Genomic DNA, 6,828 nt, shown 5'->3' with positions numbered 1-6,828 from the left:
TATTGGCATGGTGTTCTTAAAAGAATAATGTCCCATATTTAGTCAACATAGTGATATGTTACTATTGTTTTCTTGTGGTGGGAGATCTGAAATTATGAGAAGATGGTTTCTGGATCTAAACAGGAAGAGATGGTGCCTGGCCAGGAGGAGGAATTGACTGGACCATAAACAAATATGTAAGCAGCTCTTCTGTTCCCATTATTCTAAGTCGTCATTGAAAAAACTCTATGCCTCACATGCACCTATGCATTTTGTAATGCATTATTTTAAAATTAATTTGTTTGTATAGACAGGAGCCCCACAAAAATATTTTCCTGGGGCCTGACTTAAGGGTTGCTCCTGATGACCACTGCCTGGCCAATGGCATGATGGGTTTCAGAGATATTAGAATATGAAAAAAACTTGCATCTTAAAATAGATGAAACACAATAATTTAGTGCCTTAGAAAAGACAGAAATTTCTTTCTCATTTGAGGTACTCGTTCCAGGCTGGCAGGAGGCTCTGCTCCATGTGGTCATTCAGGGATCTAGTCCCATCTTGGCACCAGTTCCTTGCATCCTCGTCTGTCATCCCTTAGGGCCTCATTCTCACCTGTGTGGTCAAAGCTGGGCCTCAGGCAAGTTCATGTTCTGGTCCAAGAGAAAGGGAAAGAGTGTAGATGAGCATGACCACTGTCCTAAGGCATAGGTCTGGTCATCTCTTCTGTTCATATAGTGTAAACTTGGTCACATGGTCACACCTACATGCAAGGGAGGCTGGGAATTGTGATCCCCAGCTGGGGAGCTCTGGGCCCAACTACAAATGTGTTACTTCAGAAGAAGGGGAGGATGAATCTTGATGAAACTCTGATAGTCTCCATTTCAGGATCCCATTTGAATGAACCATCTCAGTTGCTAGTTTGTCCTAGAGACCATATGAGAGCTTTTGTCTGTCACCTGCAGGTTGATTTGGACAATCATGGCACAGTCTCTGTGCTGCCATTCAGCAAAGTCCTCCTTACACTGTTAGCTCTTACCTGGATGGATTTAACAACAACGGGCTTCTTTTTAGTAGACACACTGTGGTAGCTATCCATTGCTTTTTGTCACCCAGAATCCTTCCACCTGTCCTCTAGAGTTGTACCCTGGTTTTCCTCTTGGGAACCCCCACTCTTCCATCTTCGATATCCTGCATGCAGAGTTGACTCCACTCCCAGATCCAGGGGTGGGTGTGTAACTGCAGCCTGGCCAGTTAAGCTGTCACATTCCCCAGCCATGGGCTTTTGCTTGGTGATGGACCCATGACCAAATCAGAGCCAATGAAGTGCAATGAAACTTTTGCTAGGACTGCAGAAAGAAAAACACTTCATATTTCTTCCTCAAACCTGGGAAGATATAGGCTTAGAGTGCTGGCAGCTATCTTGCCCCTACAAGAAGAGAATATGGAGAAGAGCAGAATCAAGAGATAAAGATAAACCAAGTCCTGGTGATACTGTTTGAGTCCCTGATCAAGCTAGTCCTGAGTCAGCACTCTGCTTAAGTCCCTGGTCTTCCCGGTTATATGAGACAGCATCCACCTCCCTCCCTAAGTCATTTAGAGTTGTACTTTTTATCACTTGGTGCAACCAAGAGAGCACTAACTGACACAAGGGCCACAAAGACTTGGGGTTTTCTTGCACAAAATGAAAATTCCCTTGGGATACATGTGGCCCAGCTCTACCCTGGATCTTCTTCGTTGTCCAGTCACTGAATGGGCACTGCTCCTAGCCGGTGGTTCTCGGCCAGGAGTGATTTTGCCCCCCAGGGATGTTTGGCAATGTCTGCAGGCCGTTTTGATTGTGACAATGATGGGAGAGGAGAGGGAGGGGATGCTACTGGCATCTTGTGGATGGAGGCCAGACATGGTCCTAAACGTCCTTACAACACACAGGGCAGCCCCCACAGAATTATCCAGCCCAAAATGTCATTGGTGCTGAAGTTGACAAGGCCTGCTAACCCCAGGCTGAACTCACATGCTCTGGAGTTACTCCCCAGTGCAAACACGCTCGGAGAAACTGAGGCCCCGGGAAAGGGCTGTGTGCTCGCCAGGGAAGGCCTCACCCTCAGACTCTCCGGGGCTTGTCAGCTCCAGGCAAAGTGACAGCAACTTGTTCATGATTAAGCGCTTCGGGAAACTGATCCAAGAGTGCTGTCATTGCCTGGTGGGGGTTGTGACTGCTTCTTGGCACCAGGGTCTGGGAGAGAGAGAAATGGGTGGCCTGGTGACAAAGGGATTTTATTTAGAGCCTAGCATCTTTTAAAGAGTATTAGGAGCTCTCTCTTTTACAGACTGAAAAACTAGGCTTGTTTAGGTCCTGAAATACCCCCGTCATCGTTAGCACGATAGATGCTTTTTACTGAAATGTAGAGAACCAGGTCTCCACTCCCTAAAGCATCTGTGCTGGGGGACGCGGGCTTTTCTAGAAGCTCTGAGTATGGACTGCTCCTGCTTTCCAGGCTCACATCCCCACTTGCATTCCAGCCCACGCCTCTGCTCAGCTGGTTCTTGCTGGAAGCTTCCTGGCGGGTGTCTGATCAGCAGACCAATGCTCTGAAGACCACCCCCCCACCCCGACTCTCTGCAGAGCCCCAGCTCCTGCCTGGTCCTAGTGTCCTCTCTGAAGGGCCTGCCCCTCTTTACAAAGCTTGACTCCTAAAGAAGGACAGAGGTAGTCCCAAGCTTGCTGCAAAGACAATGAGAGAGAGGAGACTCAGAGGCAGCCATTTTTTCCCCCCAACAATAACAAATAAGTTATTTAAAGGACTGATCAGTGGCAGCTCTGACATTCCTAGAGAATTTACATTTTTTTAGCAGAACCTCCCCCCCCCCCCCCCCACGCTCTCTCCTGGCTTTTCCCAGACCCCTCCCCCACTTAGTTGACTTTGCACAACAGGGAAAAACAGCTTTTGTTCCCAGGCAGATCTGTATCCTCCCAGAACCTTTCCTCCGGCACGTGCAGCCCGCGACCTCCGGCCTCGCCTCCCCCTCCTGGGGTGAAGTCAGGCCAAGACGGGGTGAAGAGTTCGGAGGGTGTGGGTGTTTTGCACCGGGACAAGGAGTCCTTTTTTGTTGTTGTTCTTGGTGTCATTTCCAGACAGATAGGAAGGGAAAAATAGTAGACATTTTTCAATTCTGGACAAAAGCTGAGACAGAATTTTCTTCAGGAACCTCGCAGTGGATCAAGGCTCTGCCCTTGGGGGGTAGAGGGAGGGGAATATAAGACCCGACTTCCCTTGAGAGAGCGTGAGTCCGGTGAACCTTATCTGTTGAATGTGGGATGTAATCAAAATGCAATTCAGTCTTTGCCTCTTCCTGTCCATTTGACGATTCAGCAAGGAAGGCGTTTTCTCTTCCCATGGGTGACAGCCCAGCCAACCCCACACCTCTTCTGGTCAGCCTCAGGTATGGTCATTTTATGTCACAAAATCCACAATCAAGGTAGAGGTTTAAAGCATCCAGTCACAGATATGAAATGACTCATCTTCCTTTAGAGAAAAATCTTCCTCCTCCTGCTCCCGTCTGTCGTTGGGGCCGCCAGCCTGCAGGGGCTGGGTGGCCATGGGCCTTTGTCTGTTTTCTCACCTGCCACCAGCTCTCCGGGCCTGGCAGGCAGTGAACACTGTTTCCTGGGGGGTCTCCTCCCTCAGAGGTTCCCATCTCTGAGGTTCTCTCCTGAGGTTCCCAGTCTGCATCTCCATTCTAGGTAAGGACTTGTGACTCCATCTTCAGCCCTGAGGAATCCAGCATCCCCCTTCAATGTCTTCCTGCTGAGAGCCCTTTGCCCGTCCAGGAGGCGCGACAGAACTTAAATGAGTCCCTGCAGGACCTCTCTCCCCTACAGCCTGCATCTGGGCCCCCCGAAGTACTTATATGGCCCCTGCCCCAATCCCAGTGCAGCCCCTCCACTTGGAACAGGCCCGTGGGGACCCACAGCTCTGAAAGGCTTTGTGGAAGCCCCCATCAGGAGGCTTGAGATGGAGGTGGTAGGGACCCCAACTCCGTTGAGGGTGGAGCTCCCGACATAGCTTTACTCTTTCAGGTTTCCATTTCCAAAGCTTCCCATTCTCCACGCTCCAGCCCTTTGTATATTCCTGATAGGCTGGGGGCCCAAGCGCTATGCCACTGGTTCTCCATCGTTTCCTGTGTAAATACCGCACATGGCGGGGGAGTGTCTCCTGCTCCATTTGGCATCTGATGTTGTAGTAGCCAGCCTAGGATGGCACCCAATTATCCTCACCTCCTGATATGCACACCCTTGTGTAGTCTCCTCTCACCCTGAACAGGGCTGACCCCTGTACACACTTGCTATTGCAGAAATGGTGGTATGTGACTTCCAAGACCAGCTCATTGTGGACCCCAAAAAGATATGGTGAAGTCCTAACCCCTGGTACCCGTGAATGTGACCTTATTTGGGAATAGAGACTTTGCAGATGTAATCAAGGGTCATATTGAATTAGGGCGGGTCCTAAATCCAATGACTGGTGTCCTTATAAGGAGAGAGACAGAGTAGATACAGGGGAGAAGGCCATGTGAAGATGGATGCAGAGTTGACAGAGCGATGCTGCCACAAGCCAAGGAACATCTGGGGCCCCCAGAAGCTGGAAAAGGCAAGGAAGGATCCTCCCATAGGCCCTTTGCAGGGAGTGTGGCCCTGTTGACCCCTTGATTTCAGACTTCTGGCCTCCAGAATTGTGAAAGAGTAAATATGGGTTGTTTTAAGCCACCCTGTTTGTGGTACCCTGTCACCACAGCCCTAAAAGACAAGTGTGGTCATAAGAGACATGGTGACTTCCCTCCAGCTCTCTCTTGAATCACTCATCCTGGGGGGAGCCAGCTGCCATGTCGTGAAGTTACTCAAGCAGACCTGTGGAGAGGTCCACATGGCAAGGAACGGAGGCCTGTTGTCAACAGCCAGCACCAACTTGCCGCCACGAGCCTCCTTAGAAGCAGATTCTACAGCCCCGGTCAAGCCTTCAGATGACTGCAGCCCTCACTGGTATCTGACCGCTACCTTCTAAGAAAACTTGAGCCATCCAATGGAGCACTTCCCCAGTTCCTGACCACAGAAACTGTGAGATAAATGTCTAGTAAGTATTGAAGGAATGTGTTATGCAGCAATAGATAACTAATGCTGACATCTCTCATACTGAGGCCGCAGTATAACCTGAAACAGGAAGAGTTGCATTGTATAACCCTCATACATCACTCAGAACGGTCAGGGGCCCCACTGCCGTTCTCTCTGGGGATGTTTCCAGCAATGGGCTCCACAGCCGTTTGTAGTGCAGTGTCCCACTTATTAATCCACCCGTGAGCACCTTCCATGTGCCAGACACCGTGTTGGGGCTGGGGCTATGCATGTGAGCAGTCCTGTTCATGGCCGGGGGCCATCATGGCCATAGCTCTCCTGGTAGACAGATATGGGCAAGGAGGATGGCACTCGCTTGCAGAGGTGGGGGCGGGGGGTGTGTAGAGACACTGAGAGGAGACGCCTTCAGCGGTGTGATCTTGCAGAAGTGGGTTCAGGGGTCCACAAGAACAGTAGGAGGTAGAGCTGGAACTAGGATCCAGACTGCCCCCTGCTGGTCGTGGGTTTGTGCTGCCTGAGCTTCACAGAAGCTGGCTGGTGGTACCAGGGACTCTGCAGATACCTGGAGCCATGGGCTTGGATCCTGCTGGGAGGCTAGTCTTTGGATAATAGTGTCTCTGTGGAAAGATGGCCCGAAGTCCTGGGATCTTGTTTCTGCTCTGCCAACTTGGCTAAGTCACCCGCTTCGGGGATCCTTTGACCCATGACACACGGCAGCTCTCTCTGAAACAGCAGAAGCTTACAAGTGAGAAGGCTGGCCCTCACCTCTGCCTGAGGCCTAGCCCTTCTTAGTGGTGGTGGTGGTTTCTAAAGAGGTTGGACCAGAATTTCCCAACTACAGAAATCTTCCAGGCTGCCCCTTCCCAAGGTCAAAGCGCACACCTGCCAGATAAGAACAGCCACCGTTTCTGGAGCATCTGCTCAGCAGTGAGTGGACTCTCCAATCTTCACAGCATCCTCCAAGACGAGGGATTATGACCCACATTTGGCAGTCAGGAGAGGGGCATTCAGAAACGAGCTAATGACAACCCAGGCAGGCTTGTCAAACCCTAAAGGCCCTTGTGTCCACTTGCCTCTCACTGCCACAGAGGGTGACTCGGGGCATTCAGTCTGGGGATTAAAGCCAGTGCCCCAGGAATGGGGATTTTCTCTAACTCCAAGGATTACCATGGGCAGGAGGTAGGGTAGGTAGACGCTGGGGGCAGTGAGGCTGCACAGAGTGGTGGTTAAAGAGAATGGAGTCTGATGCCAGACTGCCCAGGTTTGAAACTTAGCTTCCCTTTATGCTCCCAGTCTCCAATTCCTCATCTGAAAATTGGGGATAAAAGCATGTACCTCCGTGGGTTGTTGGGAAGATTAAATGAGATAATACATGAGATTCATGGCAAGAGTAAACAGCCCATTATGTTTTTTTTCCTATTAATACTATTCCTATTAATACTGACATGACTCTCCCTCCATGGCCACTAGACTCCTCTATCAGGTCAATATTTGAAAAGGGACACATTTAAATGAAACAGGTGTATAGCTGGAGTCGAATGGAAATTTGTGGCTGGAAGATTGTTTTCTGCTTTCTAGAGGGTTTCTTTGCCAGCTCTAAGACAGCTCCCTGCGTAAGGTGATGAGTGTGATTAATTGCAATCAGCTCCTCTCCACGTGATGAGCAAGGGTGGCTGTCACCCTGTGGCTCTCCAGGCAGGTGTAGTTACCCATTGTGTCCACAG

Source organism: Equus przewalskii, chromosome 25 (genome assembly GCF_037783145.1).
Source record: "Equus przewalskii isolate Varuska chromosome 25, EquPr2, whole genome shotgun sequence".
In the NCBI taxonomy this organism is placed as follows: domain Eukaryota; kingdom Metazoa; phylum Chordata; class Mammalia; order Perissodactyla; family Equidae; genus Equus; species Equus przewalskii.
Note: the sequence above shows the minus strand (reverse complement) of the source record.